The sequence below is a fragment of the Lynx rufus genome, unplaced genomic scaffold (assembly GCF_022079265.1).
Source record: "Lynx rufus isolate CCGP_SWC_20201006 ecotype Redwood Valley unplaced genomic scaffold, mLynRuf1.p SCAF_13, whole genome shotgun sequence".
NCBI lineage: Eukaryota > Metazoa > Chordata > Mammalia > Carnivora > Felidae > Lynx > Lynx rufus.
In genome coordinates, this window is record NW_025814827.1 from 33436985 (window position 1) to 33462155 (window position 25171).

Consider the following 25171-nt stretch of genomic DNA (forward strand, 5'->3'; position numbering starts at 1 on the left):
TCTGATATAATCACGAGGGTGCTGAAAAAGGGTAAGAGTTGGCTGGATACGATGTGAGAAGAACCCAACCTGCCATTGCTGGCTCTGCAAATGGAGGCTTTGGAACTGCAAGCCAAAGAATGGGAGCAGCCTCTAGAAGGTAGAAAAGGAAGTAATTCTCCCAAAGAGCTTCCAGGAAGTAAGGCAGCCCTGCCAACACCTTGAGATTTTAGCCCATTTTGAGACCTCTATCAGTCTTCTGATCTATAGCACTGTAAGATACTAAATTCGTGTTATTTTAAGCCACTGCATTTGTGGTAATTAGCACAGCAATAGAAAAGAAATAAAACAGTCAACCCACACTTGAACTTTAAGATTCTACTACCTGCATTTTGGTCCCTCTAGGGGATTACTGACTTTATCCCCTTTATTCTTTTCCTTTTGGTCTATACTACAGTCAGCTCATTGTTACTCAAATATTATCTTAGTTGGTTTTAGGTGTTTAATTGGGGGTATGTGAAACGTAACTATGGTTTTAAGAATCAGTCCTTTACTGGGGCGCTTGGGTGGCTCAGTTGGTTGAGCGTCTGACTTCAGCTCACGTCCTGATCTCACAGTCTGTAAATTTGAGCCCTGCGTCGGGCTCTGTGCTGACAGCTCAGAGCCTGGAGCCTGCTTCGGATTTTGGGTCCCCCCCCCCCCTCCCCGGCTCATACTCTTTCTCTGTCTCAAAAATAAGTAAAAACATTAAAAAAAAAAAATCAGTCCTTTACAACAGTATTTGCCACTCCCTCCTCAATCCTGCTACCGTTTCCACTCCTCCCCTTATTCCCACCCTCCTCTCCTGCCAGACACCAATCACTTTAGTTTATTAGCCCCACCCCCCCACCCCGCCAATGAGCAGATACTTGCGTTTCCCTACGTCCCCTTCTTTCTTACGCAAAGTACCATATTTTTGCCTTTAAGCAAAATTAACTTTTTTCAAAATTAACTTTTTAGAAGTGCAGTGAATTTAGCACATGTAGAGTCTACTTAATGACCTTAAGGAAATGCTGTTCTGCTTAAATGCTAAGGGCCAGATCCAAAGGATTTAAAGCATTAAATGTGAGGAAACAAATACTGCAGCATAGTTCACTTGTAGGAAAATCTAATCCTTATCTTCAGTTAGGCTTCACTAGGTACTTCTAATCACAGATCCTGTTAACTGAATCTCACTAACTTTAGTAAACGTGGCTAGCACGGGGCTTGCACTGTGGAGCTGGCACAGACATCAGGCTCATTCGGTGCGTGTGAGAACAGAAAGACATTTCCGATGACAGTTTTATGTGTTCTCAAGTCCTTGATTCCTAAAGATCCACCTAGGCATTTACCTAACGAGGCCACAGCATCGTGATCTTGGTCCCTAAGCCTTAAAGGGAAGCCCAAACCTGTACCGTATTGAAAGAGTGGCTCTACACAGCAGGTACTTTCCCAACCCGCCTACAGTGGCTGCAAACAGGATAAACTATCACACCGGAGCCTAACCCTTCCCTCAAGTGATCTCAGTGTTCGGTGGCCTCTAACAAACTAATCATAAGCACCCTCCCAACTCCTGCCTGCGGAAACAAATACTCCCAGGATCCCAGGCCGTTTAGATTGACGTTACTTCCGGGGAAAGTAACCTTTCTCCGGCGGTTGCAGGACTGGAGAGGTCTCGCGACATTTGCTCCCGCGAGATCTGCTTGCTCACTCTAGCGATGACATCCTCCTCCTCCTCCCCGCCGCCTTTCGGCAATCTTCGCCAGTCCCAGCCCCGACCAATCTGCACTCAGATGGCATGGATCAGGGTCTCCCCCCGAACCCCAGTCCGCTCTGGGCGTCAGGCGGCAGCGGCGGGGTGCGAGCTGCACGAGGCCGACGGCAGCGGCACTGCGAGAGGCCACGGGCTGGCGAAGAACAGTGAGCGTGGGCGGGGCGGGGGTAAGCTAGCTGAGTAGCGGCTCGATTGTTCTGGCCTGGCTATGGCGCCTCTCCTCCCCCCCGCCATGGCTCCCCGTGTCCCTGCTCCGCTCCTCTCAGTGAGTGAAAGTGGCCGCCGCCGCCGCCGGCCCAGCGCCCGCAGCCGCCTCAGCGCCGCCGCCATCTTGGGGTCCCAGGAGCCGCCGAGGGAGCGAGCTAGGAGCGTCCACGCCCAACGCAGTCACCGTCCCACAGCCTCAGAGAGCGAACCGCAGCTCCACCGTCGGCGGGGCGACCCCCCCCTTCGGACCCCGCCCGCACCCCGCCCCCCCTCCGCCGCCGCCGCGGCGGCGGGGCCCGGCGGCCCGAGGTGAGGCGACTTGACGTGGGCGGGCGAACGGAGGGGGATTTGTGTAGGCCCCGTTGCGCCCCTCTCTGCGGGCGACGACTGGGCCGCGTCTTAAAGGGGCCGTCGCCCCCGGCCCTTGGATTTGTTGGGGTTAATAGGGAGGATGGGTGTGGACACTCCCCGTAGTGTTGGGACCTCAGGGACCTGGGCCTCGTCCTTCCCCCTTTTATACCTCTAGAGGCCTGGGGTCACGCGGTGACCTCAGATAGCCGAGGAAGCCCGTGGGGCGCCCACACGTGGGGAGTGTGTTAGACCAGGTGCACGTGGGACCCGGTGGGGCGGTGTCGGGCTAACACGTGTGTGGGTTTGGGGGTGGGGTGGGTCAGGGCGGGGGCTAGGCTCGAGTGGGGACTCCGTGAGGTCTTTATCTGTCCTCTGAAACAAATGAGATCTAAGAGCTTGATAGTGTGTCAGTTTATGGGGAGCAAGTTGGGATGTGGGTGAATGGTGCGTGCTGCTTGTTGGTGTTAGGTGGGGACAGCCTAACACGTGCACATACTTAGGAGTGCGTAGGGGACACCCATTGTGGTCTTTTAGGCTTTTGTAGGGTGTCCAGGCAAGTGTCATCCTATTTTGACATTCCTTCTTGAGCTAGCTGATGAAAACTACTACTTCCGTAATCAGCGAGGGTGGAAGCCCCCTACAGTTTAGGAGTGATAGAGCCTAAGAATGCACTCACTATTTTAGTTTGCAGCCAACTGTTCGCAAATTCTTTGATTCATACATACACTGCCTAGTTTTATGTTCGGGTACTTGTTGGTAGGAATGGGAGATGGAATTAGCAGGTTACTTGTTGGGAGGAATGGGAGAAAATTAGGAGGTTGACTTTGCTAAAATCACAGGTAACAGCTTACTTTTCCAGTCAGTGACTTTCATGATTGCCTTTCCCAAGGAGGTTTTCATTCTGGTTTGCTAGTGGTGGCGTTTTATTTTCAGGCAACAGCTTTATTGCAATATAATTCACATACCAAAAGACTCAACCTTTTTAAGTGTACACTTCTGTGATTTTTAATATATTCAGAGTTAATTGTACATCTTTCAACTCTATGTAATTCGTCACCCCAAAAAGCCACCTTAGTAGTCACTACCCCATCAACCCTTCCCGCAGCCCTTAGGAGCCACTAATGTATTTTCTGTCTTTGTAGATTTGTCTATTCTGGATACTGGGTATAAAGGGAATCATACAATATGTGTCTTTTTGTGAGTGGCTTCTTTCACTTGACATGCTCTCAATGTTCATCCATGTGGTAGCATGTGTCAGGACTTTGTTCCCTTTTGCTGCCAGTAATAATCCATTCCCTTTGTGTTTTATGCTTGAAATTCTCAAGCTCTTCCTATAAATCAACAATGTGAGGTTATTAAATGTGGTAAAAGTCACATACCTTACTAGATAATAAAGTAAATTTGTGTTTTTAATGGTTAAATTCTGTTACTTTAGTTTACTGTGTTTTTTTCCTCTTTATTTTGTTTCAGAAGAATCCAAACTAATTTTCAAAGATCCGTGTCTTTTAATAGGTAACTGTAAAGAGCACAAACGTGATTAGAAAAGCTTATGACTGATAAAAAACAGTTTTGAGTACATCAAGGTGAACATCTGATTAAGTGTAAGCAACAGACAATAAACTATGGTGTTATGATTTCACGTAATAAGAGTTTGTCATGGTACTACCAAGGAAAGGCATCATAACAGCTTTTGACCGCTGTTTCTTGTGTAGACATGGGGCTAGAGAGGCAATAATAGACATCTTGCTGCCCTGAAGAAGATTAAAACTGGCTTCGAGGTTTAACGTGTCAATATATAAGTTCACACAAAATGTTAATGCTGGGGTACAATGAATTTTCGAGAGTTCAGAATGGGATAGGTTTAATAGGAAATTGAATTTGTGTGGGAAAATGACGTTTTAAAGTTGGCAAGTGTTAAAGTTGAATCTTAAGCATAAACATTTTGACATGATAGGCTGTAGCATACAGAGAATGAGAAGAGTTGGTAATACTAAATACCTATTATGGGTACTAATCCTAATCTTGAGGGCTCTGGTCCCACCTAATACTATCATCTTTGGAGTTAGGATTTAAACATATGATGGTCGGGAGAGCGTCACAAACATTCAGACTATGGCTCATGTTAAGTTAGAAATTCACTTATAGAAGCATTCGATTCACTTGCTAATCATGATGTGGTAGGTTTGTTAGGGTTGAAAAGATCACAAAGCATAATGCCTGGATTTAATAAGTACATAAGAGAGATTTCCATATTTGTTAGGTCAGAAGTAGGAGATCAGTAATTATAAATGTAATTGACAGATATTAAAAAATCATTGGGGGAGTGCCTGGCTGTTTCAGTTGGTTGAGTGTCTAACTTCGGCTCAGTTCATGATCTTGCGGTTGGGGGGGGTTCAAGCCCCGTGTCGGGCTCACTCTTGTCAGCACAGAGTCCACTTTGGATCCTCTGTCCCCCACTCTCTCTCTCTCTCAAAAACAAATAAACATTTAAAAAAAGTAAAAGTAAATAAATCATTGGAACTAAATGCTATTCATATTTTTAAGGGACTAAAAGACTGGGAATCAACTGTGTGACGTAATTTTATAAACCTTCACTACCCAAGGATTTGACAGCCTGTGTGACAGTCTATTGAGCAGGGTTCTTAACATTTTTTATGTGCCCTGGACCCCTTTGCAGTCTAAAAAAACCTGTGAACACCTTCTCAGAATATGACATTTAAATGTATAAAATATAGTTCACGCATTAATGATGTAAGAAATATGCTTTTTATTACTGAAACAAATAGTAAAAGTTGGCGTGTGCTGCTTACATTCAGAAATGAAAGAAATGCTATTTTCAGTTACAGTTTAGCAAAAATAAGAATGTGAATTTTTCCTCATCCAAGTTTATGGACCCTAGTTTAAGAAAGCCTTTGTCTTAGAGAGGCCTGGATGCATAGATAAGTGATTTCATGTGGGGCAAACCAGTGGTTTCCATAACAAGAAGTAGGATGTGGACTCTTAAATTCATATTCTCAAGAACATGACTTCTTATGGGAAAAGCAAGTGATAGTTTAGCTAAGGGGAAACCTGGTAATGTGATGGAAAGACATTGTTTTTAGACTAAAAAAAGATTTGGGTTTTGAGTCCCACTTAACCACTGGGTAAGCTACTCAACATTTTTGAGTTTCAGTTCTCCTTATCTGTAAAATGGGAATAATAATTTTCAGTTCTGAGATTAAATGACATGTTAACTGTAAGACAGCATATTGATGAATGTTGGTTTATTTTTGTCTGTGAGGGAATACGCCAAAAGCTATGACATACATTTATTTAAAAATTTTTTTTTAATGTTTATTTATTTTTGAGAGAGAGAGCATATGCACCAGTGGGGGAGGGACAAAGAGAGAGGGAGACACAGTCCTAAGCAGGCTTCAGTCTCTGAGGTATCAGCACAGAGCCTGATGCGGGACTGGAACTCACGAACTGTGAGATCATGACCTGAGCCAAAATTGGACTCTTAACCCACTGAGCCACCCAGGTGCCCCATACATTCATTTAAAAAAATTTTTTTTTAAGTTTATTTATTTTGAGAGAGAGAGAGCATGAGCACAAGCACGGGAGGGACAGAGAGAAAGAGAGAGAATCCCAAGCAGGCTCCTCCGTGCTGTCAGTGTGGAGCCTGACTTGGGGCTTGAATCCACGAACTGCGATACTGTGACCTGAGCCAAAATCAAGAGTTGGACACTCACCTGACTGAACCACCCTGGCTCCCCTATGATCCCCTATGATACACATTTAGTTTTGATTTGGGAGAAGGGAAACTATGTAGTAGGAACAACCTGTATGGTATATGGGATTGTCTCTGCGTATTCAAGTATAGAGTCATCTTTTGATAATGGTACTAAGGATATTCTTGTAAAAGAACAAATAAGGTACCTCTGGGTTTGTATGTGACAGCTAGCTCTTTTGTGTAAGAGGTTAGTGGCTAAGTAGAATAAACAGGATAAATCTTTCACAGTTTTGTGCAAGAACAGAGAAATGGCTAGTAAACATCAATATGGTAAAAAGGATGTTCAGGTGCTCAGTTTATTCCTGAGAATGTTGCCTGAGTGTTGTCAGAAAGGCCGACAAAATGTTAGTCATTCCCTGGAAAGGCATGAAAAAATAAACGGACTGCGTTATCTTGGTACAAAACCACAGTTACGTCTACTCTTAGACTATAGGATGGATTTCAATTACTGCACTTCAGGAAATAATAAATTAAGGGGTGCCTAACTGGCCCAGTTGGAGGAGCATGTGACTCTTGATCTCAGGGTCGTGAGTTCAAGTCCCACATTGGGTTTAGAGATTACTGAAAAATAAAATGTCAAAATAAACAGGAGGGAAGTTTCCAGAAAATGGCAGTATAAATGATGAAGGCAATGGTAGGGCTTACATGTGAAGATAAAGAAATTTGACTCCATATTGAAATGATGAAGACTGGGATGGACTATGATTAAATTAAATTGAATTAGATAAAAACATGCATTATAATCCTGGAAAATTAGAATCAGTTTGAAGGATGAATATTGTTTGACAGGTGTATAATGAGTGGTTTGTTTATGAAACTTACTAGCAAGGAAGATGGTTAAGGTTCAAGAACAAACCAGACACAATGTTATGGTTATAAAGCCAGAGACTTTTATGATCCAGTCCTAGTTCATTTCAGGTCAGCAAGCCATTTGATGATGCTTGTACCTAATGGTTCATGTAACTCCTTATTTTGTTCATTAGATAAATATTCATTGAACACCTAATGAGTGCTTTTTGATTTTCCCAACAACAATTTGTTGAGCATCTGCCACACTCAAGGGACTGTGGTAGATTCTGGGGATGTACAAGAGAATTAATCCACTTGTATGTGTATGTGTGGAGAGTACAGAGGGGCTCTGCAAAGATAAACACAGGGTTATGCAAACTCTAGGTGCCATGGGGAAGTATAAACCTAAATATTTCTTTTGAGTTGTTGATAGGAATTAGTAGTAGTTTTTTGTCTGTTTTAAAAAAAATACATTTTTTTCATATGTTTAAAGGCCCTGTTCTACCTTGTTAACAGAAGCATTGTAATCCAGTGGCAGTATATTATACCAAGCCCCTTCTAGATCCTAGAGCCAGATAACCTGAGTTCGAATTTTAACTCTCTTATTAACTGTATGATCTCTGGAAAGCCATTTAAGCCTCACTGTCTTCATCTGTTAAATTAGGAGAGTAATAGTACCTACTTCATAGAGGGTAATTGTGAGAAATAAATGAGTACATTGCTTAGAATGGTCTCTGGCACATAGTTTCTCCACAAGTGTTAGCTGTAATTACAAGTAACGTTCTTTTTTGACAGTTTAATTTTACAAACTAAAATTTTAGTTTGTAAAGTGTTGAAATCAGAACTTTTTTGAGTAGGAAGAGTCTCAAATCTTTTTTAAGATAAGGCAGGGAAAAAATGCACCAATAAAGAAAATAGTTACAATGCATTAACCTTTGTGTTTATGTAATGAATACCACTAGATGTCAATATTTAAGATAACTCAGAGATGTGGTATTTTGCAACATGACATATTTTAGTTCAGGGTCTAAAATATTTCTGTCCTGCATGTTATTCTAATGTTAGTAATAGTTTGCCTTTTTTAGAATCATTCTTAGAATATAACAGAAGACCAGGCTTTGGGGTAGGGCTCAGGAAAGTTTTTCTGTAAAGGGTCAAATAAATCATATGCTTTGCTGGTCATACCTTCTCTGTTGGAGCCATTCAACTCTGCCCTTCATTTATGGGCACTGACATTTTAATTTCATAGAATTTTCATGTGTCATGAAATAGTGATTTTCTTCCCTCACTTATTTAAAAATGTAAAGAACATTCTTATCTATCAGGAATAAGAAAAGGGCAGTGGGCTGGATTTGATATGCAAGCCATACTGTCCTGACTCCTGCTCTAGAGTCTTTACAACTCTGGCTAGGAGATCTTGTGCAAGTTAGTATAAAGCCTAATGCCATCTATTAAATGGGGATAATAATAGTATCTACTTGATATGGTTCTAAGAAATAAATAAGATAACCTGTTAAGTGCTTAGCACCATCCTTGACACATAGTGTTAATAAATGTTATATATTATTACTTTTTATTAAAAAACTTTTTAAATTTTTATTTGTTTTTGAGAGAGAGAGAGTGTGTGAGTGGGGAGGGGCAGAGAGAGAGAGGGAGACACAGAATCCGAAGCAGCTCCAGGCTCTGAGCTGTCAGCACAGAGCCTGATGCGGGGCTCGAACCCGAAACCACAAGATCATGACCTGAGCTGAAGTTGGACGCTTAACCCGACTGAGCCACCCAGGTGCCCCTATAAATGTTATATATTATTATCATCTCAGTGAACTCCTCATTTTATAATGAAGCTGTTGGAACCTTGAGAGGATAGCTGATAGTCCTAAAGTCTATCTGTGGCTTGTTGATAGCATTAAACTTACAGTTTTTGACTTCAACTTCTCTGCCCAACCATGCTGCTTCCTTAGAAGAGTGTAGTACTTTGTAATTTATTTTTAAAGTAGGCTCCATACCCTGTGTGGGGCTTGAACTCACTACCCTGACATCAGCAGTTGCATATTCTGACTAAGCCAGCCAGGTGCCCCTGCAGTTAAAGTGCTTCTTGATAAAACTATTATTTTGGATACTGTAATAGTGGATACATGACATTATGCATTTTTCAAATCCCATAGGGCTTTACAGCGCAATGTAAACTTTAATGTGTACAAATAAAAATCATTTTGGAGGTAGAGAGATCCCAGGAAGGAGTGCAGACTGTGACAAGAGTATTTAATTGTGTTAGAAATATATGAAACAGCCTCACTGAAAATGGAAGGGAGTTGCTGACCTAAGTAAGCTTGGAAGTGAGTGGAATCTAAGACAAAAGGAATTGCACATAAGCACTGTAGTCTAATTGATAAAAGTTGTATCCCATGAAGGTGCAGGTTAATTCTGATACTGATATACATGTATATTGCAATTGAACAATTAAGTAAATGGATGGCAAGAAACAGGTTTCTTCTCACTGTTAGAGTGTGAATTTACAGATAAGCAAGGGACGGAGGCTAGAATGATTCATGTGGTAATAGATAGGAGTTGGGGACATCAGCATGAACTCATATTTTTAGCTTAACACAGATGGTTACATATTGAAATAGTCATGTATGTGTATGTATACAAGCTTGGATTTATACCCACATATATTTCTGTGCTGTGTCCGCTGAGAAGGTTGAAGGAAACCCAGTAGCAACACCTAGTACCTAGATCTTCATTTCCAATACCATTTTTTAAAAGATTTTTTAAAAAGTTTATTTTTGAGGGAGAGGGAGGGAGAGAGAGAGAGAGAGAGAACAAGTGTGGGAAGGGCAGAGAGGAAAACAGGGTCTGAAGCAGGTTCTGTGCTGACAACAGACAGGAGCTTAAACTCTTGAACCATGAGATCATAACCTGAGCTGAAGTTGGATGCTTAACTGACTGAGCCAACTAGGTGCCCCGAAATTTTAATTGGTATTTTAATTGGAATTGCATTGACTCCATAGATCAATTGTGAATAATGTCGTTATTTAATACAAGGAACAAGAGCTCCTTGGAGAAATGACTGATTATAGGACTGGGCAGGAAATATACAAGATGAGCCTGGAACATCTTGTAGTGCCAGAAAGTAGGGAAGTACTCTAACACCCATCACCACAACAACACAATTGCATGATAAGGATAAGTCAGAGGAGCACAGGAGCCTGCTGAGAACTCTCAGTGGCCAAAACTGGTATGATTTGAGCAGCAAAGTAAACAAAGCAGCATTGGATTATAACTCATAATATAAAATCAATATTTCCAAGTCTGTAATGTTGTAACTAAATGAATAAATGAATATCCTGCTTAGAATACTCCATTAACATAGTGTTGTGCCCCAGGAGCCTCTGGTTTGCTTGAGGTCCTTGTGACAATACTGGAGTTTAAGTATGTGAGACTTTGGAGTCAGACTTCTTGGATTTCAGACCTGGCTCTGCCACTTCTGGCTATGTAAAATGGAAGTTATAATAGTGCCTGTGTCATAAAAGGATTAAATGAATTCATGCAAATATAAAGTGCATGTACGTATAAAATATTTGGCACATAGCTCTCAAAAGAATGTGTATATAGCCTCTTTATTACAGTAGTATTTGATACAAGGTCAGAAAATTTGGAATCCCACTTGGAATTGTTTGTAATCAAGTCTCCCTTCCCACCCCCCAGGCTTCTGTTGAAGAGAGGAAAAAGTCTAACTTCAATTTAACAAGTGTTTTATTGAGCACATAGTTTGATGTAAACATACCTACCTTGTTCTAATTGACTGTAGACTGTATAGTGACTGTGTATACTGTATAATGACTGTATAATGAAGAGAGTGAGAGTAAATGTATTTAGTGTTAATAAAATCATTACACACCTAAGTGACTTAAATGTTTAACGCTTGAAAAGCAAGATTAATTTATAATTTAGTATATAGTTCAACTCGTGCTTATTTACAGATGTTTGTCCCTAACATGAATTACCTGAACTTAGGTTTCTCAGGCTTCTTTGGAGAACATAGTTCCACAGAATTTCTCTGTTAGTGTGTCACTTCCAAAATGAAAATTGACTTTTAGTATAAGAAAACTAAATACTGTGAATTTTGGAAATATTGGCTGTTTATGGACGATGTCTCTTACTTAAAAAAAAATTTTTTTTTTTAACATTTATTTGTTTTTGAGAGACAAAGCACAAGCTGGGGAGGGGCAGAGAGAGAAGGAGACACAGAATCCGAAGCAGGCTCCAGGCTCTGAGCTGTCAGCACAGAGCGCGACACGGGCCTCGAACTCAAAAACTGTGAGATCATGACTGAGCCAAAGTCAGACGCTCCACCGACTGAGCCACCCAGGCGCCCCTGGATGTCTTTTACTTTTTATTCTCAATAATGACCTTTTACCATCTCTCCTATGATAATGAAGAATTAACTGTATGGAATCGATAGCTAAATTTTCCCAGCACTTTGTGAGGGATCCCTCTTTTTCACGAGTAACTATTAAGCTAATGCTGTCTTCCCTTTGCTGAGGAATGAACTGAGTTTGTTAAGATTTCTGGGTTGTCGATCTCTGTCCTTTAATTGCTCTCATATGGAAGCATCTTTTTCTCATTTTTCTCATTTCTGGAAAAGGTAAGTGTTTTCATGGATCTAACTGTAAAAGTTGTTGAAATCACTGGTTCTTCAGTAAGATCTCTTCAGTTTTGTTTTCAAAAAAATTGTTTTTGAGTTTATTTATTTTGGGGGGGGAAGGGCAGAGAGCGAGAGAGGGAGGGAGAGAATCCCAAGCAGGCTTTGTGCTGTCAGCATAGAGCCTGACACAGGGCTTGAACACATGAACTGTCAGATCATGACCTGAGCTGAAATCAACAGTCGGACACTCAACTGACTAAGCCACCCAGGTGCCCCTGTTTTCAAATTTTTAATGTGATGAATTGTTATTAGTTCAGATTGGGTGTTTTTCACTAGAAGAAAAAAAGAATGGGACTCCTGAGGGACTCAGTCAGTTAAGCATCTGACTTCAGCTCAGTTCATGATCTCATAGTTCCTGAGTTTGAGCTCTGTATTGGGCTCTCTGCTGTCAGCGTGGAGCGTGCTTTGGATCCTCTCTCTCTTTCTCTCTCTCTCTCAAAATAAACATTAGAAAAAAAAAAATTTTTTTTTAATGTTTTACTTTTTTTAAGACAGAGAGAGACAGAGCATGTTTAGGGGTGGGGCAGAGAGAGAATGAGACACAGAATTGGAATAGGCTCCAGGCTCTGAGCTGTCAGCCCAGAGCCCGATGCGGGGCTCAAACTCACAAACCGTGAGATCATGACCTGAGCTGAAGTGGGACACTCAACCGACTGAGCCACCCAGGCACCCCAGAAAAAAATTTTTTAAGTTACCATGTGGAAAGGTCCATTCGATACCTCAGGAAACATTTCCTCCCTTTTGGATTTTTTGATTAGTAATATATAAACCCTAAATGCTTAATAAATAGGGGTTGAGCTTGTTTGACTAAAGATTCTATTATTTATACTATGGAACTCCAAGAGGCAGTTGCAGTAATAGGCGTTTTTTTGTTTTTTTGTTTTTTTTTCATTCTGATAAGGTGTTTATTCCCTATCTTGGTGAAGATACTCTTCTAGGAAGTTGAAATCATACTTTTCTAGAAGAAATCAAATGCATTTTAAATTTTTTCTTTTTGGTAACATACTTCATTTTGGCATAATAGTAGTCCAATTTCATTAATGAAGAACACTAGGAAAGGGAAAATGTGGGTAAGCATTTTTTCTTACACTAGACCTGTGGGATAGGCCAAAATATTTTCTCTTTGTCTTTTTAGAGATTTATGAAAGGTCTTTCCTTTTTTGGCCAGGGGTTTTTCATTCTATTTAAAATGGAGGTGTTGGGCGCTTGGGTGGCTCAGTCAGTTGACTGACTCTTGATTTCGACTCAGGTCATGATCCTAGGGTTGTGGGATCGAGCCCCACGTTTTCTCTGTGCTGCGTGTGGAGCCTGCTTATGATTCTCTCCCTCCCTCTGCCCCTCACCTGCTCATGCTTTCTCCCTCTTTACAAAAAAAATTTTAAATGCAGGTGTTAATTATTTCTGAAACTTTGTGCTTTGGGTAAACTCTGGGCTTGTTAAATTGCTAGACTGTTCTCAGGCTCTTGCAGTGATCCCTTTGAGCAGATTTTTTCTGGCCTGCTTGTAGAGGGCTCTGTCTGCCTCTGTTCCTTGAGGACAAGTCTTCTCATTCAGTTTCTGGTATATGATAACCTCTTAGTGAATATTTGATGGTCTGAAAGGAAAGTTTTGGTTCAACTAGGATTTTATTTAAAAGATTGCTCTGTGATTGATTTACTTCTCATCTGCCATGTGTTAGGGTGACTAAAAATTTATTGTTCAAAGGTGGATACTTGTGAAAGTGAAAGGAGAGGGATTATTAGTAATTTTGCTTAGGGACAAACAGTAGGCATGAACTTCTGTCTTGGGCAAACCAGCTGGGAGGTATGGTCACCCAAATCACGAGGCTTCTTTTCTTTGTTTTTGTTATAGCAGTCTGGTGGTGAAGAGTTGGGAATTTGGTGTTAACCAATAATAGATCTGAGTTCTTATTCTAGCTTGGGCAAATTACTTGGCTTAACTAAAATGAGAATAAGTTTTGGGGAGTGTGAGTGGCTCAGTTGATTAAGCGTCTACTTTGGCTCAGGTCATGATCTCTTGGTTTGTGGGTTTGAGCCCGGAGTTGGGCTCTGTGCTGACAGTGTGGAGGCTGCTTGGGATTCTCTCTCTTCCTCTCTCTCTGCCCCTCCCCCACTCACGCTTTGTCTCTGTGTCAAAAATGAACTTAAAAAGTAAAAAAATACTAAAATGAGAATAAGATTTGAATTACTGTGAGGATTAAATGGGCTAGTATTAGGAAAGCATCTGAGACAGAAAAGCCCCCCATGCTAGTGTGCTCTTATTCAGTGTAGGTCCCTCGTCCTCTCTTCCCATCATTCTGTAACTAGAGTTTTTGCTTTCAACTGAGGCTGGTTTTGAGAGTTTTTGTTTGTTTGTTTTATATAAATGTTTATTTTATTTTATTTATTTATTTATTTATTTTTTTTTTAAGATATTGAATGAATATTGGCTTCGTTGTGATACTTCACAAGTGTAGAATAGGAACCCAGTGAGGCAAATCGTTTTAATTTTTTTTTTTTTTCAACGTTTATCCACCTTTGGGACAGAGAGAGACAGAGCATGAACGGGCGAGGGGCAGAGAGAGAGGGAGACACAGAATCGGAAACAGGCTCCAGGCTCTGAGCCATCAGCCCAGAGCCCGACGCGGGGCTCGAACTCACGGACCGTGAGATCGTGACCTGGCTGAAGTCGGACGCTCAACCGACTGCGCCACCCAGGCGCCCCAATGTTTATTTATTTTTGAGACAGAGACAGAGCATGAACAGGGTTGGGTCAGAGGGAGACACAGAATCCAAAGCAGACTCCGGGCTCTGAGCTGTCAGCACAGAGCCGGACACGGGGCTGGAACTCAGGGACCGTGAGATCATGACCTGAGCCGAAGTCCGACGCTCAACTGACTGAGCCACCCGGGCTCCCCAAGAGCTTTTTTAATGGTTACGATTAGCTGGAACATTTCACTGAAACATTTTAGTGAATGCAGAAATGTTTTTCAGTTGAGCCATTGAGCTTATTTTTGGTTGAATTGTATAATATGGTGGGCAGGAAATGACTACCCTACAAAACCAGATTACTCTTTCTCAAAATGTTCATGAAAACCTTTTTTTTACCAATTATTTTTTTTGCAGAATTGCTGAAAGATATTTTAATAGTTTTGATTTAGCAAAATAGTCACTTGCAACCTTTATTTCAGCTTAACAGATTGATAACAAATTTTACTGGATAGGTAAAAAATTATTTAAATGAGAATTTCATTCAGTTTCTTATCAATATTTATCCTGTGCAGACTTATGTTTTCTCTTTTGGTATTTGAATTATTTCCCCCCCCCCCCCCCCCGTATTTCTTGATATTTTGCTAATTTTGTCAATTTTACTTGTTTGTGGCTTTTAAAAAAGGAAACCAAAGAGGAGCAGTTTTCATGGACTTTATGCATTAGTACAGGCATCCACACATTTTAACTCTAAAAACTCAGTAATAAAATGGCAAGTAACCTAAATTAAAAAAATTTTTTTAAATGCTTATTTATTTTTGAGAGACAAAGCACAGGCAGGGGAGGGGCAGAGAGAGTGGAAGACACAGAATCAGAAGCAGGCTTCAGGCTCTGAGCTGTCAGCACAGAGCCTGCTGCGAGGCTTGAACACACAAGCCTTGAGATCATGACCTGAGCTGAAGTCAGACGCTCAACCAGCTGAGTCACCACACCCCAACAAGTAACCCAATTTAAGCGTGGAGCCTATTTAAGATTCTCTGTCTCTCCCTCTGCCCCTCTCCCACACTCTCTCTAAAATTAAAAAAAAAAAAAAAAAAATCTTTGTCATCTTGGAGTAGGTAAAAATTTCTTAGGAAACAAAAAGCACTAACCATAAAAGAAAATATTGATAAAGTGACTTCATGAAAATTAAAAACTTCTAAAATTGTTAATCATTCCTTGGTTTTATTGTTTATCAGTTTACAAGAATATTTTTAAAAAAATCAGTCTGTAGAAGGCATTGCAAATACTGTAACATGTAATCAGGCTTAAGGGCCCCATTTGCAACTCCATGCCAAATAAAAATACAAATTCCCTTTCACACAAATGTCATAACCTTAATCAGGATTCTCATGGAAGTCTGAGAAGTTCGAAGCCCATCCAGAATTACTCCAAAAGATCCTAGTACATGTTCTCTTTTGCAGTCAGTTAGGATCCAATTTCTAGCCATGTCCCTTAAAAGTATTTTTTTGTGCTCCTCCAGTCCCAGTCTAAGGTAGATACTAAAAGCTCCCGTAACATATGCTGTGCTTAACTAGTATCCCTTACTGATAAAATAAAAAAGAATGTCTTTCCTAACTCTCTAGTATTTTACGGGAAGCAACAATTTAATATATTCTAAAAGGAGCAAACTAAGTAATCCCCATTTCTCTTAGTTGGTTATGTCTCATTGTGACTGTTCTTAACCCTAGATCTTTCTACATTATCTTCTCATTTGTTTGGTAAGTAAGGAATCATATGCAATACCAGAAGCAGCTGGAAGTCTTAGTACCAGAATAGTTCCCTCTGGTTCACAGTGTGGATGCCTGTACTAATGCACAGAGTCTATGAAAATACGTATTTGGGATATCACTCCCTCAGCTCATACATGATTTGGAAATCTTTTCTCCCATTTGTGGGTTTTCAGTTTCTTAATAGTTTTGTTTATAGCACTAAAGTTAATTTTGATGAAATCCAGTTTATCTTTTTTTCCTTTTGTTGCTTTTGCTATTGTAGGATATCTAAGAAACCATTACCTCATTCAGGGTTATGAAGATTTATCCCTATGTTTTCCTTCTGTTATCTCTCCCGGGTTAATTTTTGTGTGTAAAGAGATCCAAATTCATTTTTTTGCATGTGACTTTTCTAATCATAGCACCATTTGTTGAAAAGGCTGTTGTTTTCCCATTGAATTATCCTGACAGCCTTGTTTGTAATCAGTTAACTCTTAATGTAAGGGTTTATTTCTGGACTCTCAGTTCTGTTGCATTGATCTGTATGTCTAGCCTTATGTCATACCACAAATCTTAACTATTGCAGCTATGTAGTAAGTTTTGAAATTGGGAATATGAGCCCTCCAGCTTTGTTCTTTATTGTCAAAATTATTTTGACTATCTTAGGTCCCTTGTATTTCCATATGAATTTTAGGATCAGCTTATCTATTTCTGCAAAAGAGCCAGCTTGGATTTTGATAGGTGTTATATTTAATCTAGATACATTACCATCTTCAGAATATCAAATCATTTGATCCAAGAACCATGGGATATGTTTTCATTTATGTAGTTCTTTAATTTTTTTCAATAATGTCTTGTTTTCAGTATATATATAAGTCTTGTAGTTCTTTGGTTGAATTTATTCCAAAGTATTTTGGCTTTTTTGTTTTGCTTTTTTTTGTTTGTTTTAGTATTTTAAAAGATTTTATTTTTAAGTAATCTCTACAATCAACATTGGGCTCAAACTCACAACCTTGAGATCAAGAGTCGGGTGCTTTACTGTCCAAGCCAACCAGGCACTCCTGTATTTTGTTCTTTTTGATGCTATTGTAAATAGAATTATTTTCTTTATTTTATTTTCAAATTGTTGAATACTAGTATATAGAAATATTATTGATTTTTGTATATTGATCTTGTACATTATACGATTACTGAGCTTGTTATAATAATATTTTAGTGCATTTCTTAGGATTATCTATTTAGATAAGATCAGGTCATCTATAAATTTTTTTAATGTTTATTTTATTTTTGAAAGAGAGAGAGAGACAGAACATGAGTAGGGTAGGGGTAGAAAGAGAGGGAGACACAGAATCCGAAGCAGGCTCCAGGCTGAGCTGTCAGCAGAGTCCGATGTGGGGCCCGAACCCACAAACTGTGAGATCATGATCTTTGCTGAAGTGGGAAGCCCAAGTGACTGAGTCACCCAGGTGCCCCCAGGTCTTCTATAAATAATAGTTTTGCTTCTTTCCAGTCTGGGTGCTATTTGTTTTGTTTTGTTTTCCTAATTGCTCTGGGTAGAACTTTAAGTAGAATTTTATTTATTTAATTTGATTTTTACTTTATTAAAAATATTTTTTTAATGTTTTATTTATTTTTGAGAGGCAGATACAGAGCCCAAATGGGGAAGGGGCAGAGAGAGGTAGACACCGAATCTGAAGCAGGCTGCAGGCTCCGAGCTGTCAGCACAGAGCCTGATGAGGGGCTTGAACCCACGAACCATAAAATCACGACCTGAGCTGAAGTCGGATGCTTAACTGACTGAGCCACCCAGGCACCCCTAATTTTATTTTTAAGTACAGTTTTGAATATGAGTTGTGAGAGTAGGCAATCTTGTCTTATTCCTGATTTTAAGGGAGATAGCATTCTTTCACATTAGAATGATGTGAGCCTTTTGTAAGTGCCTTTTATCAGATTGAGAGAGTTCCTTCTATCTCTAATTTATTGAGTGTTTTTATTTTGAAATGGTATTGGCTTCCATCAAGTCATTTTTCTGTGTTAATTGAAATGCTTAGGTGGCTTTTATACTTTGTTCTATTAATGTGGTATATACTGCATTGGTTGATGTGTAAATGTTACACAAACCTTGCATTTGTAGGATAAATTCTACTTGTTAATTATGTGTAATCCTTTTTATATGTTGCTAGAATCATTTGTCAATATTTTATTGAAGATTTTTGTTTCTATAAGGGATATTAGTCTGTAGTTTTCTTATGTCTTTGGGTGGCTTTGGAATCAGGGTAATGCTGGCCACATAGAGTGATATGGCAATTGTCCTTTACTCTTCAGTGATCGGGAAGAGTTTGTGAAGCATTGATACTAATTGATACTAATAAACAAACATATAAATGTTTGATACAATTCACCATTGGAGCCATTTGACCTGGTTGTTTTTTGTTTTTGTTTGTTTGTTTGTTTGTTTTTTGTTTCTGGTGGGAAGTTGGAAGTATTAAATTTTATATGATTGTCAAATTATTCATTTTCTGTTCTTTTGGTTGGAAATACATAGAATGATCTTCCATATCTTAAAAAAATTTTTTTGTTTTAAATATTTATTTATTTTTGAGAGAGAGATAAAGTAGGAGCGGGGGAGGGGCAGAGAGTGAGGGAAACACAGAATCCAAAGCAGGCTCCAGGCTCTGAGCTGTCCGCACAGAGCCCCACAAGGGGCTTGACCTCTCCAACCACAAGATCCTGACCTGAGCCAAAGTCAGACGCTTAACCGACTGAGCCACCCAGGTGCCTCAGAATCTTCCATATCTTAATCTGCTGTTTCCTCATCAAAGATATAGATATTTATAACTAATGACTAATACAGTCAGGAGTGACACATTCCTTTTTTTTTTTTTTTTAAGTTTATTTATTTTGAGTTGGGGGGATGGGCAGGGAGAGAGGGAAAGAGAGAATCCCAAGCAGGCTGCATGCTATAAGTGCAGAGTCTGACACATGGCTTGAACTCAGTAGCAGTGAGATCATGACCTGAGCTGAAATCAAGAGTCAGATGCTGAACTGATTGAACCACCCATGCACCCCCACCTTTTTTTTGGTTTTGTTTTGTTTTTTTATAAAGGAGCCACAATATCGTATATTTATTGAACTCCTCCTTTCCTAAAGGTCTTTAGTTTCTTAAAATGTGTCCTTAAAACATTCCTGGGGAGAGCTTAGGCCAGGACAAGTCTCCCCACATTTGGAATAGGGAGCCTAAAACCCACCAAAGTGCATTAGCTGAAAGTCACGACTGTCGGAAGGCAGAGCCCAGAAGTGAGTCTGTATGTCCCATTTGTCGGAGGTCAACTAGCTAAGTCAGTGATTGGTTCCTAGCAATTTGGATTTCCTGGTCACAGTAAAATTACCAAATAATTTTAGGGACTGACAGATATGCTGGCCCTTTTTTTTTTTCTTTTTTTCTAAGTAAGGACATTTAACAAAACAAAACACTAATATCACCATTATGGCTTACAATAAAGACATTTTAACTTCCAAATTTTTAGGAAAACTATCCACCTCAGAATAAAGTACTCTTCTTCCCAAGAATTTATAGTTGGAGACAAATTTATTGTGACACTTAACGTGATCTAACACTCAACAAATAATCATTTTTTCCTAAACTCCAATGGCACATTATCTGTATATCTTTTAAGTGACTTCCCAAGTGTATTTTTTTATTGTTATTTGAGTCTTATCTCTTCTATTAAACTGAATTCTGAAGGAAACAATTTTTTCTACACTGCACTTTAGAGTTCAGCAATTGAATAACTGAGTGAATGAAATGTTACTCTTAATGTTCATATGAAAATTATATCTCATTTCTTTTTGGTCTTATTTCCATTTATGAAAATAATACGAAGTTCATTTACTTGGCCTGGTCCTGCTATTTGTGCCATAGTCCTACAAATTATCAGTATAACCTGTGGATCTGATGCAGTAGATCACTTTCAGTCACAACTAGTTTGGGCTATGGAGTGTCTGAGTTATAGGGGAGCTGAGGTGGGAAATTCAGTTATTTTGTTCCCTTAATGTTTGGCCTTTGGTATAAGCTACAGCCTGTAACCTACAGGCTGTCTTTAGTCCTGCAAATGCTTCATAGCTATAGTTCTGTTCCTAAGAGCTATAACTTTATTTGGCCTTTTCTGTATTAGTTTCGGTAAATTTAGGAATTACTTCTTAAAGGCAGATATAATTGAACTCTTTATTTAGATATTTGACTGAATCATTGATGCCCTATCTAGTCTTCTCTGAGCTATTTTGATTGGTATTTTGTTTTTTTGTTTGTTTTTTTTTTCAACGTTTTTTATTTATTTTTGGGACAGAGAGAGACAGAGCATGAACGGGGGAGGGGCAGAGAGAGAGGGAGACACAGAATCGGAAACAGGCTCCAGGCCCTGAGCCATCAGCCCAGAGCCTGACGCGGGGCTCGAACTCACGAACCGCGAGATCGTGACCTGGCTGAAGTCGGATGCTTAACCGACTGCGCCACCCAGGCGCCCCATTTTTTTTTTTTTTTTTTTTTTTGGTATTTTGCTAAAAAAGTCAAATAAGTTTGGAATGCCTTTTAGAGAGAGATTATGAGCACATTAGCATATTGAAGACTAAAAAATCTTAGGCCTAACTTTAATGCTTTAATATTTTCAGTATTAATGGACATTTAATATATTTTTTAAAGACTTTATTTAAAATTTTTTTATTATATTATTTTTTTTAAGTTCGTTTTATTTTGGGAGAGATAGAGTGTGAGTGGGGGAGGGACAAAGAGAGAGGGAGAATCCCAGGCAGGCTCCCTGCTGTCAGTGCAGAGCCCATGCAGGGTTCAAATCCATGAACAGAGAGATCATGACCTGAACTGAAGTCGGACATTCAACTGACAGCCACCCAGACACTGCTAAAGATTTTATTTTTAAGTGATCTCTGTACCCACCATGCAGTTCAGACTTCCAACCCTGAGATCAAGAATCGTGCACTGTACTGACTGAGCCAGCCAGGTGCTCCAATATCTTGATCCTAGTATTCAGAGAAGCAAACTTTGGGAAGTGCTTCTGCAAATGATTGGTATGAAACCAATTTTGGGCATGGTCTATAAAGAGGAAATCAGAGGTGAAAATAGATTTAAGAATGCAAAGTTTAAATGGGTAGGTCTTAAGACAAATAATTGTTAATGGCCATCATTGCAGTTTGTAGTACTTTATGAAGTGGTCATTATATATCACGTTCTTACCATTGCTGTTAGACAAAAAGGTAAAAAGCCAACTGTTCTTTCTTTAAAAATTGAAAGAAAAAATTTTAAACCAAACTAAAAGCTGTTTAGGCTATCATTTGAACAGTGCTTCTTAGCTCATCTCCATCTAGAGATAGGGTGACTTTCTCTCCAAGTAGTTATCTTTGTCAGGCTTATCATTTGGGAGAAGATAAAAATCCTGTCCTCTTGTTAGCATTGGCATTTGGTGCAGGTATCCTTCAGATTCTTGTCTAGCAGTAACACCTTGCTCTCCTCTTACCTCTTACCTCTTATCTAAAGATTGTCTGAGACTATTTTTATGTGGAATTGCCTGAAAGATTTTTAGTACATGCATTCTCCTGTTCAGCAAGTGTGGATAATGAATGTTTGAACCCATTCTGCTTAACTTTCTGTTACTTGACTACTTTCGTATCTTTTCATTTGTTTTATTCAAGCTTTCATCCCCCAAGTCATGTGTCCAGGATGGAGTAGAGGCCTCATATGGTCATGGACTATAGATGATCTTTATGTAGAATGTAGCAGAAATAGAGTTTTGGGGGCTCCTGGGTGGCTCAGTTGGCTAAGCATCCAGTTCTCGATTTCATCTCCAGTCATGATCTAACAGTTCGTGAGTTTGAGTCCTGTGTCAGGCTTCATGCTCTCAGCACGGAGCATGCTTAAGATTCTCTCTCCCTCTCTCTCTCCCCCTTCCCGCTCACACATGCTTTCCTGCTTAATAAATAAATAACAACAACAAAAAGAACTAGAGTTTCGTAGCTTTGACCTTTGATTTTTAATTTGCGTGAAAAAGCAAATTAATGTGGTCATTTGTAAATACTAGAACCAAAATAGATTCATGAGATAGGGACTATTTGCTCACATAGTTTATAGTTTAGGAAGAGAAATAAGGCATGCATGTATACAGTAAGTAGACTGTATTATCATGTAAGTGCCAGGCTTTCAACCATTTAGAACTTCAGAGAAGAGAGAATAGTCTTACTTGGGAATAATCTGAGTGTTTCCTGCAATGAGATATTTCATTTTGTCTTTGAAAGATTTTGGTTCAACTTGGTAAGACTTTTACTACAGAAACATAATTTGTAGGCAAGGCAGCTTCCATAAAGACATTGCAGTAACTAGACAGTGCAAAGCAGTCATTCTGGGATCACACATGGGTACACAGGTGAGGAAATATGATGTATGTGAGTATGATTTAGGAGTAGACACTTTACCATGGATATCAAACTGTAGTCAGGGCTTCTGAAATATGATCAGAGTCCAGTTGGAGGATAACCAGGTTTAAAGAGCCAGAGTTCAGGGTATGAAGCAGGCCAATCAATGGTGAATTGGCTCTAACAGCATATGTTAATAGTCCTTTCAGTCTTTGAAATGGCAGTATGTGGTCAGATAAATTTTAAAGAACACTTGAAGATTGGGATGGGTCTGACAGGAAGTTAAGAGACATCTTCAGGGTATTCTTAACTTGTCTGGAGTGTAAGAAGGTAGTAAAAGATTAAATTGGAAAGGTAAGTTGGAGCCAGATGATAAAGGTCTTTGAATTTCAGGCAGAGGAATTTAGACTTTATTGAATTTTGGAAAGCTGTTGAGGGATAACAACATAATCAGAGCAATGTTTTGGGAATACTGATCTGGCAGTTGCTGTGAGGGTAGATTAGAGCGAGAAGAACCTGGAGGTGGGATGCCAAATTAGGAAGCAGTAATCTAGGTGTGAGATGATAAGAACCTAAATGAAAACAAGGACAGATTCCAGACATCATCCCTAGAGAAGAATTAAGTAGACATGGAGATTGTAAACAGAGAAGTCGAGAGTGATGTAAAAATGATTCACAGATTTTGAGTCTGAATAGCTAACTATTGTATAAATAGGAAAGACAGATGAACTAGCTGGTATAGGGGCAGATGAGAAGTTTTGAGTTTGAAGGGTTCAGTGGTATATCAAGGATAGAATTCAACAAGCATCTAGAAATGTGGATTGTGTACTTTGTAAGATGGAAGCCAGAAAGTCAGCCATATACAGTGGTATTAATCCAAATTTGGAAGTAGGTGAGATTTTCTGAAGGATAAGGATAGATGACAGAACTGTAGTAGACTCCACATATAGAATAAAGTTTCCATTAAGGAGGTAAGGAAGGATTAGTCCAAGAAGTTGTCAGAGACCTGGAGAGTATCCAGAAGTAAGTGTTAGCCAACAATATTGACTTCTGTTTATCCATTTTGATAAATAGTGCTTTATCAGAGAGAGTGGGTCTTTCATCCTTTTCAGACCCAACTTTCCCTTTTTATGAAAATGCTTTATAGTATTCTCTTTTCTATCCTGAAATGAAATCTTCAGATATTTTGTATAAAAGTATATATAAATTTATATGTAAATATAAATTTAAAAAAATTTTAACATTTATTTATTTTTGAGAGACAGAGAGAGACAGAGCATGAGCAGGGGAGGGGCAGAGAGAGGGAGACACAGAATCCGAAGCAGGCTCCAGGCTCTGAGCTGTCAGCACAGAGTCCGATGTGGAGCTCGAACTCATGGACCATGAGACCATGACCTGAGCTGAAGTCAGACGCTTAACCGACTGAGCCACCCAGGCGCACCTATGTGTATATAAATTTAAAAGGCAGTATAATGCTCCAATTATACTACATTGGAAAAAATAAAGTAACTTATAATAATATGTGTATTGTATGTATTTTAAAATGTGACTGTATGGGCATGACCCACAGTGGATGACATAATGAAGTAGTCCTGTCTGTGCATCAGTATGTAGAGTCACCTTGACTGAAGAGTTAACAAATGTAGACTGATAGTCTTTTTTTGTGGCTTTTATTTGTGACTCAAATACTACAAGGAAAAAGTACAGAAAAGAATGAACTACAGTGGAATAGAAAAGATTGGAGAGATTTGCTCCTCAAGCTCTTCCAAGAAAGAATGAGTTTATAATTTTGAGGAAGAGAGAAACTGCAATAGTCTTTGTAGAGAATGAGAAACAATTGATAAGAGGTGGGTTAAACGGTTGTTGAGAAATGTCTTGTGCTCTGTTGAAGTTGGATAACAGCTGGTGGGTCAGGTTAGCATGGCCCTGTTTCTTTGTGGAGAATAAGAGACAAATGTAGGAGATGAAAGTATAGGTTATTAGAGAAGCAGCTGCTTTTTTTTACCCCCAGATTAGTTTTAAGTAATTGCTGTACCCAGTGTGGGGCTTGAACTTAACAACCCTGACATCAAGAGTTGCGAGCTCTACTGACTGAGCAAGCCAGATGCCTCAGAGAAGCCCCTTTTAACAGATGGCCAAGGCTTTTGGGTTGAATAGAGAGGCCACCAATCTTCAAGGCGATTAAAAAATAATGGAGGATGGTGTTGATGGATGATTGGCACCACTCTGTGTACTTAATGCCACTGAACACTTAAAAATGATTAAAGTGGTAAATTCTAGGTTATGTATATTTTACCACAATAAAAAGAATCTAATTGAACACTTTAAAAATATTCCCTTACTTTCCAGGTATCATGATAAGACTACTTCTTGTGGAGATATGTCAGAAACTTCATACTTGTAGCAACTTCTCTTTTCTAGACTTGTGGAAATAAGAGAGTGCATCATGCTTGATATTTCTGCCATCAATGGTGATATTTTACAAAGTCATTCTGGGAGAATCAGACTAAAGAATTGATGCATACTGGGAGTCACATGGGGCCACATATTATTGAGCATTGTAATAGAAGTAACTTTGGTCTTTCTTGGACAAATTGGTTTTGACTTCATGTTCGTGTACAGCTTAGTTACTGAGGAATTATATTTGAAAATAGTTCTTTTTGAATCACCCAGTATTACTTTGTAGTCATACTTGCAAACCTCCTTAATTAGGAC

The 25171-nt window shown here is 39.4% G+C and overlaps 1 protein-coding gene across 3 annotated transcripts in view; it reads left to right on the forward strand.

Annotated features, from left to right (window-relative positions):
• Positions 1–1989: 1989 nt before the first annotated feature.
• INO80 (INO80 complex ATPase subunit) overlaps positions 1990–25171 on the forward strand; it is a 137800-nt gene continuing 114618 nt past the window's right edge. Inside the window, exon 1 of one of the 3 annotated variants that reach the window (XM_047075301.1) lies at positions 1990–2287. The gene's annotated coding sequence lies outside the window, so the exon portion shown is untranslated. The remainder of the gene's footprint in view (positions 2288–25171) is intronic. The other 2 variants (XM_047075299.1, XM_047075298.1) reach the window with 2 other exon arrangements.